Source organism: Glycine max, chromosome 17 (assembly GCF_000004515.6).
Source record: "Glycine max cultivar Williams 82 chromosome 17, Glycine_max_v4.0, whole genome shotgun sequence".
Lineage (NCBI taxonomy): Eukaryota > Viridiplantae > Streptophyta > Magnoliopsida > Fabales > Fabaceae > Glycine > Glycine max.
The window spans coordinates 19,626,970-19,638,750 of record NC_038253.2 but is presented as its reverse complement, the minus strand read 5'-3'; the positions used below and the strand labels follow the sequence as shown (position 1 = coordinate 19,638,750).

Here is an 11,781-nt window from a genome sequence, read left to right as displayed (position 1 = left end):
GAACAGAAGAAACCAACCCAAGGTAAGACAATGACGCGGTCAGGATTGGCCATACCTGGTTGTTTCTTACTTGCAGGTACACAGGGACGGATGCAAGTGGGGACGGGGTCATAACCGACTGATCGTCGCCCCTTCCCCGCGCTAAACAAGCAGAGAACGTCGCTGCAAGGCAGCCCCGTATCCTTTGTATTCGCAGTTTTCTTTTACTATTTGTTTGTTTTAAAAATAAGTAATCAACGCCTAATTCTAACTTAAGTAAGATCAAGTTAGGCAAGACGCTAATCCATGAGGAAGGAGGGGACATGGTTAATGTTTCCCTAAAAAAAAATGCAGGTTAGCTCGCCTGGGCGAGCCACCCCTGCACCAAAATATAAGGATGACGAAAGGGGGGACGTTTTTGCATTCAAAAACTTCTTTTCCCCCCTTTCAAAAGCCATACCCACGGGATTTACGAGTTTGCAGCCCTAGGGTCATCATTTTTCGCATTTTTTGATTCCGTTTCGCGCTTTTGTTCATCACCAACAAGTAAGTATTCCATCCCTAAGCTTTCTAGCTTTTCATTGGTGTATTTTGATCTCCTTTTGGTGCTCTAAAATGTGGGAATGTGCTCAAATATGTGGGGCAATTTTGGTTTGTTTTCTTGCTTGATTGGGTTGGATTGGGGGTTTGTATGGGATGGCCCTAGGCCTATAATGCATTTTGAAGCAATGGGACATGCCACATTGTCCCCGTTCTCTTGCTATTGATACCTAAACGCGCGCCCACCAAGTGTTCAGTGAAATGCCTCAATGGCATTAGCGCGTGACCTTTGTAAGGAAACAACCCATGGGGCATTTTGGTTTGCACATATTTTCTATTTGTTGGGACATGCATTCATTCCCGAAAAAGGTAAGAGTAATTGCCCCACATATATCCTAGGCCTAGGAACCAAAGTTTTATGCAAAAGAACACAAGAGGAGGTGCATATTGGGTAAAGTTACCCTTCTTGGCCAGCAATCAGCTATGGGCCACGCTACAATAATTTCCCTACGTCTAGATGTTTAGGAATTTTGCTCATCATAAATGTGTAGGTTTAAAATAGGTAGCAAAATACCTTTGGCAATTTACACTTTGGATATGGTAGCAAAATACTAGGGTGTATGTACATGAAATTTTGGGTAGTCAAAATGTCTCACAAAAAAATATATACATATTGCATGTTATGTAAAGAAAATACATTACAAAAAAAATATACCTTTGAATACAATTTTAGTCAGCAAAAGGAAATATACTTGAATTTGCATGCGGCTTTAGGTAGCAAAAACACTTGAATAAAGCATGAAATGTATCACCTTATTGTGTAGATAGCCAAGATTCATCACAAAGTTTGTATATGCATAAATATTAGAAATACCGGAATGTGCACATGTGCAATTTTTGGTACCCCAAATGCTTTGAGTATGCATGTATGTAAATTTAGCCAAGGAAGTGCATGTGATGTAGGTAGCAAATACACCTTGGAAGTACATATAAATAATCTAGGTAATGGATGTGTCTTGATTGTACATGGGTGCATTTTTCTTAGTTATAAGAATGTCTTGTGCAAGTGAACGTTCGTAAAAAAGTATGTGCATAAGTTTACTCTAAATTTACATTGATGTTTGTATGTTGTATGCCATTTTTGTTTTAAGAGTAGCATTTCTTGGTAAAACTAACTTTCCAAATGTTTGCTCTCGCAGGAAATGGCCCCGAGGAAGCTTGCCTCAAAGAGGTCCAGGAAGGATAAGGCGGCCGAAGGAACTAGTTCCGCTCCTGAGTATGACAGTCACCGTTTTAGGAGCGCGGTACACCAGCAGCGCTTTGAGGCCATCAAGGGATGGTCGTTTCTCCGGGAGCGGCGCGTCCAGCTCAGGGACGACGAGTATACTGATTTCCAGGAGGAAATAGGGCGCCGGCGGTGGACATCACTGGTTACTCCCATGGCCAAGTTCGATCCAGAAATAGTCCTTGAGTTTTATGCCAATGCTTGGCCAACAGAGGAGGGCGTGCGTGACATGAGGTCCTGGGTAAGGGGTCAGTGGATCCCGTTTGATGCAGATGCTATCGGTCAACTCCTGGGATATCCGTTAGTGCTGGAAGAGGGCCAGGAGTGCGAGTATGGCCAGAGGAGGAACCGGTCTGATGGGTTCGATGAGGAGGCCATCGCCCAACTGCTATGTATATCGGGGCAGGATTTTGCCCGGACTGCTGCAGGGAGGCGAGTGCGAAACATGCGCACCAACATGACCACCCTGACCCAGATATGGATGACGTTGCTCCTCAGCAACATCCTGCCCAGCGATCATAATTCCGACCTCCCCCTACCGAAGTGTCAGCTGGTGTACGCCATCCTGACGCGGATGAGCGTCCATGTGGCTCAGTTAATCGCTGATGCCATTTATATTTTTGCAGGTATGGCGCCTACCAGGCACCCTTTGGATCCAGATAAGTCCAACAGGGCCCTGGGATTTCCCGCACTGATCACAGGACTCTGCCAGTCGTTCGGAGTCCCCGTTGCACCTACCAAGGTGATTCGGCCGCCTATCACCCGGGCTTTTATTGAGAAGTACTGTACCCAGAGACAGGCTCAGGGTGATGCTCCACAGGCCGCAGGCGCGCCACCACCACCTCATCAGGCTGGCCAGGCTGGGGCATTTGACATGGAGCAGTATTTACGGCATTTGGTTCGCCAGCAGGCGGCCAACCACCGAGCACATGTACAGACCCATGATTGTCTGTACCAGATGAGCCTCAGCATGCAGAGCCAGGGATTCGCTTCTTTTTCATGCCCTACTCTAGACCAGTTCAGGGCAGAGGTTGCATGGCCCGGAGATTGGCCCGAGGCCCAAGCGGGAGAGGCGCCCCCAGAAGCTCCCGGCGATGGAGAAGAGGCCCACAAGGACGAGGAGATGGCCGATTTGCTTGACTTCTTGGGAGGGAGTGGAGATACATGACTGGGAGATCCCCAAGATTCATGTTTTCTTTCATATTTCTTTTATCATTTTTATGTTATGTTATTGTTTTGACTTGAGAGACTAATGTTTGTTTTTGTTGTTTCGATTGTCATTTGTACAGCGCATACATTTTTGTTTGGATTGTTGCGTTAGTGTTTATATATCATTACTATCGATGATGTTTGAAATCCTGGAACCGTGTAGAGTTCTTCGTTTAGCAACATCGTCCAAAAAATATATGTAAAACAAACAAAAATCATGATAAAAATAAAAATAGAAAAGAAAAAAATGAAATGGAAAAGAGAGCAAATGAGAAAAGAAGAGAGCAAGTAAAGAAAAAGAGAGCAAATAAGGAAAAAGAAAGCAAGTAAGAAAAAAAAAGATGGAAAAAGAAAAATAAGTTGTCTAGCTGAAAAACCGACATGCTTTTGAAAAGAGATGACTTCCAACTTTTCTTTGAAAAAAAAAATTTCACTGATCATAACTAGTTTTTGGAAAAATGTGTACACCTGAAGGGTGAATGCTATGAAATTTCCCCGGACGCCCGAAATGGACTCGGATGAATGCACAAATTGATAAAAGAACATATTTTGGAAACATTGGGTTGATTTAAAATAGAGGAAATGAATCCTGAGCCCTAGATCACATGACCATAAAAATTTGACACTTGAGTGTCCGCATAGGTGCATGCATGACCAGTTTTGCATAAAGTTTCCAAATCATCATTTTTGCATTTGTGTCATGGAAAAAATGTGGGGCATCCCTTTTATCCTTGAGCCAAACCAAACCCCGACATGTATCATGTCTAGCCATTCTACAAACTTTGAGCCAAAATCCTGACTCACCATAAACCTTGACCCGGGGTGAGAATGTCAATCCTTACTCTCGGAAACAAAAAAGAAGGAAAGGAAATTTCCAATCAAAGAAAGAAAAAAAGAGAGGAAAGGAAATTTCCAATCAAAGAGAAAGAAAAGAAGAGGAAAGGAAATTCCCAATCAAAGAGTGGGAGAAAGAAAAAAGAAAAGAAAGAAAATTCCCAACCGAAGAATGGGAGAAAGTAAAAAAGGGAAGGAAAGAAAGTTCCTGATCAAGGATCGAAAGAAAACAGAAGAAATGTGCAGAAAGGTCTTTTTGACCAGACAATATCTGAACAATACAAAATTGTCACCAAATGAATAAAAAGAAGGAAGGGAAACCACGACCTAAAGTGGTCTTCTCCCTTTAATTACCAACCAAAATCCTGTGCGCTAGCGACTTTTTCGCCTCGCGTCAAACAAAAACAGAAAAGGAAAAGGCCAAAAACACACAAAAGCCGAAAAACCCACCAAAAGAACCCATTCCCAAGGGAAGTCCTATTGATCCATGATCACGCATGTAATTTTTGATTTGATAGGGAATAATTTGCAAAGTCAAGTCATGACATATCTATGGTTCGGAATTAGGATAAAACACTTACCTATGCGAGATTGATACACCTTGAGTGGATTTCTTCTATGTTTGTCGAACCCAGTGTTTCCTCTAAATGGTCATTTAGAAACGAAATGCTAACATCCAAAATCTCATTTATGGTTATGGGGGATTCCATCAGCAGACTCTCCTTCCCCGGTAGACGCATTGTTTTTCACTCAAAAAGGCATATGCTGCTCTAATCAGTTGGAATATTTGTCTCCTTTGCTAAAGCATGTTTGCATTTTTAGTGGAGAAAACACCGAGACTTTTTCAAGTCTCGCAAGTTATCCAGAACTACGTAGGTCTGAGTTCCTCATTGGAGGATACGTAGGAGCAAGAGCCTCGCTTTTGTCGACCGCACCTCTTTTTGTTACCATGACTCAAAAGCTGGTAGCCCGCGGAGACACCTTACAGTTATCCGCGCCTCGTCATTCAGTGACCCCAAGTGTGATTGATGAGCAGAGGCCAATATGGTCATTTGCGCCCTTTCCGGAGATGTCAGCATCTTCCGGTGGAGACTTTTTCAAGTCTCGCAAGTTATCTAGAACTACGTAGGTCTGAGTTCTTCATTGGAGGATATGTAGGAGCAAGAGCCTTGCTTTTGTCGGCTGCCCCACAAGATCTGTCATATTGACCATGAGGTCATGTGACATGCGGAGACAAAATTTGGTCATTCTGCACCCCTTTGCCATTCAGACACAGTCGTGTCCGATGGCACGCAGAGACAAAATTTGGTCATTCTGCACCCTTTGTCATCCAGAGGCGGCGGGCCCGATGACACGCGGAGACAAAATTTGGTCATTCCGCACCCCTTTGCCATTCAGACACAGTCGTGTCCGATGGTACGCAGAGACAAAACTTGGTCATCCTGCACCCTTTGTCATCCAGAGGCGGCGGGCCCGATGACACGCGGAGACAAAATTTGGTCATTCCGCACCCCTTTGCCATTCAGACACAGTCGTGTCCGATGCTACGCAGAGACAAAACTTGGTCATTCTGCACCCTTTGTCATCCAGAGGCGGCGGGCCCGATGACACGCGGAGACAAAATTTGGTCATTCCGCACCCCTTTTCCATTCAGACACAGTCGTGTCCGATGGTACGCAGAGACAAAACTTGGTCATTCTGCACCCTTTGTCATCCAGAGGCGGCGGGCCCGATGACACGCGGAGACAAAATTTGGTCATTCCGCACCCTTTTGCCATTCAGACACAGCCGTGTCCGATGGCGCGCAGAGACAAAATTTGGTCATTCTGCACCCTTTGTCATCCAGAGGCGGCGGGCCCGATGACACGCGGAGACAAAATTTGGTCATTCCGCACCCCTTTGCCATTCAGACACAGTCGTGTCCGATGGCACGCAGAGACAAAATTTGGTCATTCTGCACCCTTTGTCATCCAGAGGCGGCGGGCCCGATGACATGCAGAGATTTACATCATCTTCCGCACTTACAAGATCTGTCATACTGACTTTTGAGTCATGCTGACGGGCGGAAATACCCGAGTGGTTATCCGTATAAACATTCTTTTGCTATCTGTAAGACAGAACGCTTGATAGCATGCAGAGACTGACATAGTCTTCTGCACCTTTTGTTCCCCCGAGAACAACAAGTCATTTGCATGCGAAAATTTTATGGTCACCCGCGACTCTCGTCAACCGAGAGGAACGAAATTAGTGTCTTATCTTTACTTTCCTTTTATCTCCAATAAAAGACAAGTAAAGAGGGGCAACTGTCATACCCTAATTTCGTCCGGGGACCTTTGCTTGATGACATGCGACTTTTCTTTGGTCTTTGTGAGGTGCTTGGCACCCATCATTAGGCAATTTGTGAAATTCGGGACATGCCGAAAAACAAAAGAAAATATTGATGCACAATCCGTAAGGTTCCGTGACACACCGGAAATCAAATGGAAGCATCGTTGCACAAATAAGTGAGGTTCTCTAACGTTCCGTAAGTCAAAAAGGGGATGATTATGTAATCCACAAGGTTCCGTAACATTACGGAAAGAAAACAAGTATCGTTACGAAATTCGTAAGTTTCCGTAACTTTACGAAAAAAGAATCACCAAAAAAAAGGCAGGGGGGTGTACTTAGTAAAAATGGGGGTGCAAATAGCAACCAGGCCCACTTGGGCCCTCCAGAATATTCCTCCAGAAGGCTGTTGCTTCTGGAGGAAGCAACCCTGCTCGCCTGATAGTTAGGGTTGTTATTTTTGGCTGAATTTTTGTGTGGGAAGTTCTTTTGACTCATATTTTGTGTGAAAAGTACCAGGAACACTTGGTGTGGCTGGCTTTGAGAGATTCAAAAAAATTTGAGAAGTTATTTTTAGCAAAACTTAAAACAACCATAACTTTTGTTCCGGGTATCAGAACGACTATTATTATATATGTATTTGGGGTAGAAAAAATTTCCCATATTTTGGCAACCCAGCAGAGCTCGGTTGAGGTCTCTAACTAGCCAAATTCGCCTATTTACTAAGTTTTTTTTTTATTTTCAAGTTTTATTATTCGATTTTTCTAAACTTTCCTTAGGCAGTTTCCATAGTTAGACTTTGAATTTTTGTTTGAAATTTTTTGTGCTATCTTTTCATGATTTTAGGGTGTTCCTCACAAAATTTCAGCTCATTTTGGTATCATTTGAGTATAGTTGTAGTTTTACCCCCTTGTTAGGTGCTTGTTGAGAAACACAGTATTTGCTGCATATAGTGCATGACTAGGGGAAATCCAGGCGATTTACAACCCTTTGATCCTGAAATAGATAGAACCTTTCATAGATTAGTTAGGCATAGTGTGCATCCTGGTCATTCTGTGCATTTTGAACATTCTGAGCATTCTTTTGAGGGTGATTCTAAATATTCTGATTTTGAACATTCCTCTACTAATTTTATACTGAGAACATGGCTCAATCTCCACCTCGTGGGAGGACTCTAAGGGAGATGGTTGCACCTGATTTCACTTATGAAAGCGTGTGCTTTCAATATCCTGATGAGGGTGTTCCATATGTTCTCAAGACTTGACTAATACATTTGCTGCCCAAGTTTCATGGTCTTGTAGGTGAAGATCCTCTTAAGCATCTTAAGGAGTTCCATATTGTTTGTTCCACCATGAAGCCCCCTAATGTCCAGGAAGATCATATCTTTCTAAAGGCTTTTCCTCATTCTCTGGAGGGAATGGCAAAAGATTGGCTATACTACCTTGCTCCTAGGTCCATTTTTAGCTGGGATGACCTTAAGAGAGTGTTCTTGGAGAAATTCTTCCCTGCATCTAGGACCACTGCCATCAGAAAAGACATTTCAGGCATCAGGCAACTTAGTGGAGAAAACTTGTATGAATACTGGGAAAGATTCAAGAAATTGTGTGCAAGTTGTCCTCACCACCAGATTTCTGAGCAACTCCTTCTGCAGTATTTCTATGAGGGACTTAGCAACATGGAGAGGAGTATGATTGATGCTGCTAGTGGTGGAGTCCTTGGTGATATGACTCCTGTTGAGGCTAGGAATTTCATTGAGAAGATGGCTTCCAACTCCCAACAATTCAGTGCAAGAAATGATGCTATTGTTCTTAGAGGAGTCCATGAGGTGGCCACAGATTCATCTTCATCTACTGAAAATAAAAAGCTTGAAGGAAAACTTGATTCCTTGGTCAACCTAGTAACTCAGCTTGCCATGAATCAGAAATCTACACATGTTGCAAGAGTTTGCGGTCTATGTTCTTCTGCAGATCACCATACAGATCTTTGTCCTTCTTTGTAGCAATCTAAAGTCAATGAGAAACCTGAAGCTTATGTTGCAAACATTTATAATAGACCCCCTTAGCAGAAAAACCAACAACAACAAAATAATTATGATCTTTCAAGCAACAGATACAATCCAGGTTAGAGGAATCATCCAAATCTGAGATGGACAAGTCCTCCACAACAACAGCAGCTTGTCCCTCCATTTCTGAATGTTGCTGGCCCAAGCAAGCCATATGTTCCTCCCCCAATGCAGCAACAGCAACAACAACAAAGGCAACAAGCAACTGAGGATCCTCCTCAACCTTCCTTAGAAGAGTTAGTGAGGAAAATGACCATCCAGAATATGCAATTTTAGCAAGAGACAAGAGCCTTCATTCAGAGTCTGACAAATCAGATGGGGCAGATGGCTACTCAGATGAACCAAGCTCAGTCCCAAAATTCTGACAAATTGCCTTCACAAACTGTCCAGAATCCCAAAAATGTGAGTGCCATTGCATTGAGGTCGGGAAAGCAGTGTCAAGGACCTCAACCAGCAACATCTTCCTCATCCGCAAATGAACCTGCCCAACTTCACTCTATTCCAGAAAAAGATGATGACAAAAATTTAAAGATTAAGTTGCCTAACAATTCCTATGCAGGTGAATCTTCCACTGGTAATTCTGATTTACAGAAGCAGCATATCTCTCTTTCATTCCCTCCAAGAGGAATTTCCAACAAAAAAATGGAAGAGGTAGAGAAGGAGATATTGGAAAGATTTAGAAAAGTAGAGGTAAGCATACCTCTATTGGATGCAATAAAGCAAATTCCAAGATATGCTAAATTCTTGAAGGAGTTGTGCACTAATAAGCGGAAGCTTAAAGGAAGTGAAAGAATTAGTATGGGTAGAAATGTCTTCGCATTGATTGGTAAATCTGTTCCCCAAATCTCTGAAAAATGTAAAGATCCAGGTACATTTAGCATACCTTGTATTATAGGGAACAATAAGTTTGACAATGCCATGCTAGATTTAGGAGCTTCTGTTAGTGTGATGCCTTTGTTTATTTTTAATTCTCTATCTCTTGGTCCCTTGCAGTCAACTGATGTGCTAATTCATTTAGCTAATAGAAGTGTTACCTATCCTGCTGGTTTCATAGAAGATGTCTTAGTTAGAGTTGGTGAACTGATTTTCCCTGTTAATTTTTATATTTTGAATATGGAGGAGGGATTTTCTAAAGGATCAGTTCCCATCATTCTAGGCAGACCTTTTATGAAAACTGCTAGAACTAAGATAGATGTATATGCAGGCACACTATCTATGGAGTTTGGTGATATAACTGTTCATTTTAATATTCTTTATGCTATGAAACACCCATCTGAAGATCTTTCTGTATTTCGTGTTGAAATAATTGATCATATTGTTGATGAATACATGACTAATCTGCATGTCTATCACTCCTCATGCATTGAATCTGAATTTGTACTTGATCATATGCCTAAATTTGATGCTGAGAGTGAATCTGAAATTTATATTGATTACATGTCTGGTGATGTTTTACCTCTTGAGATTGATTTTCTAGAGTCAGATAGAACTAACCATGTTTCAGGAAGTACACATACCTCTGACTTTCTTTATGAGGTACAGGCTAAGAAACCATCTCTTTCTACCATTATCCAGCCGCTCACACCAGAATTGAAGCCTCTGCCATCAAATTTAAAATATGCTTACTATGAGAGCAAAAGTTTTCCAGTAATTATATCTGCCTCCCTTGCTGATGAGCAAGAGGAGAAGTTGTTATCAGTTCTCAAGAAGCATAAGAAGGCTATAGGCTGGACCCTGGCGGACATTCCTGGTATTAGCCCATTCACATGTATGCATCGGATACTTTTAGAGGATGGGGCTAAACCAATAAGACAGCCACAGAGAAGACTCAACCCGGTAATTCTTGATGTAGTGAAGAAGCAGGTAACCAAGCTTTTGCAAGCTGGAATCATTTATCCTATCTCCGACAGCCAATGGGTGAGTCCCGTCCAGGTAGTCCCAAAGAAAACCGGCCTCACCGTGATAAAAAATGAGAAGGAGCTGATTCCTACTCGGGTGCAGAAGAGTTGGAGAGTCTGCATCGACTATAGGAGGCTGAACCAGGTTACCAAAAAGGACCATTTTCCCCTGCCATTCATTGACCAGATGCTTGAACGCTTGGCAGGTAAATCTCACTACTGTTTCCTTGATGGTTTTTCTGGTTATATGCAAATCATTGTTGCTCCTGAGGATCAGGAAAAGACCACATTCACCTGCCCCTTCGGCACTTTTGCCTAAAGGAGGATGCCTTTTGGCCTGTGCAATGCCCCTGGTACCTTCTAGCGGTGCATGATTAGTATTTTTAGTGATTTTTTAGAAAATTGCATAGAGGTGTTTATGGATGATTTCAATGTATATGGATCCTCTTTTGATGTTTGTTTGGATAGTCTGGAAAAAGTTTTGAATAGATGCACTAAAACTAACCTTGTTCTAAATTTTGAAAATTTTCATTTTATGGTTGAGCAAGGTATAGTTTTAGGCCACATTATTTCCAAAAAGGGCATTGAAGTAGATCCTGCAAAAATTTATGTTATTTCACAATTGCCTTACCCCTCTTGCGTGCGAGAGGTGTGATCTTTTCATGGTCATGCTGGATTCTACAGGCGCTTTATAAGAGATTTTAGCAAAGTAGCCCTTCCACTATCCAACTTGTTGCAAAAGGAGGTGGAGTTTGACTTTAATGATAAATGCAAGGAGGCTTTTGATTGCCTCAAAAGAGCACTGACTACCACCCCCATCATACAGGCACCCGACTGGACAGCCCCTTTTGAGCTTATGTGTGATGCATCAAATTATGCATTGGGGGCTGTCCTTGCTCAGAAAATTGATAAATTGCCTAGGGTGATATATTATGCTTCTAGGACTTTAGATGCTGCCCAAGAGAATTATACTACTACTGAGAAAGAGCTACTAGCCATAGTTTTTGCTCTTGAAAAATTTCGTTCTTATTTGCTTGGTACTCGCATTATTGTCTATACTGACCATGCAGCTCTAAAGTACTTGTTGAAGAAGGCTGATTCAAAGCCTAGGTTGATCTGATGGATGCTCTGGCTCCAAGAGTTTGACTTGGAGATCCGTGATAGGAGCGGAGCACAAAATTTAGTTGCTAATCATTTGAGTCGGATCGAACATGTGTTTGATGAGGACTCACCCATTCGGGATGATTTCCCGGATGATCATTTATATATATTGTATAGTATTTCTGATTCTTTTTCTACTCCTTGGTTTGCTAACATTGTCAATTATTTAGTTGCTTCTGTTTTTCCTCCCTTAGCATCTAAGGCTCAAAAAGATAAAATTAAAAGTGATGCTAAGCATTTTATTTGGGATGACCCCTACTTGTGGAAATTGTGCAATGATCAGGTCATTAGACGATGCATTCCAGATCATGAGACTGACTCAGTCCTACAGTTCTGTCATTCTTCCGCACCGGGAGGTCATCTGGGTGTTCAAAGGACAGCTCGCAAAGTGCTTGATTGTGGCTTTTATTGGCCCACTATCTTTAAAGATGCGTGGAAGATCTGTAGCACTTGTGAGCAGTGTCAGAGAGCAGGAAGTGCACTTACAT

The 11,781-nt window shown here is 42.3% G+C and overlaps 1 non-coding gene across 1 annotated transcript; it reads right to left on the bottom strand.

Moving 5' to 3' along the window:
• Positions 1-7,694: 7,694 nt before the first annotated feature.
• Positions 7,695-7,801, bottom strand: LOC112999992 (small nucleolar RNA R71). The gene has a single exon (XR_003265265.1). It is a non-coding gene; the product is annotated as a small nucleolar RNA R71 (small nucleolar RNA).
• Between the last annotated feature and the right edge of the window lie 3,980 nt (positions 7,802-11,781).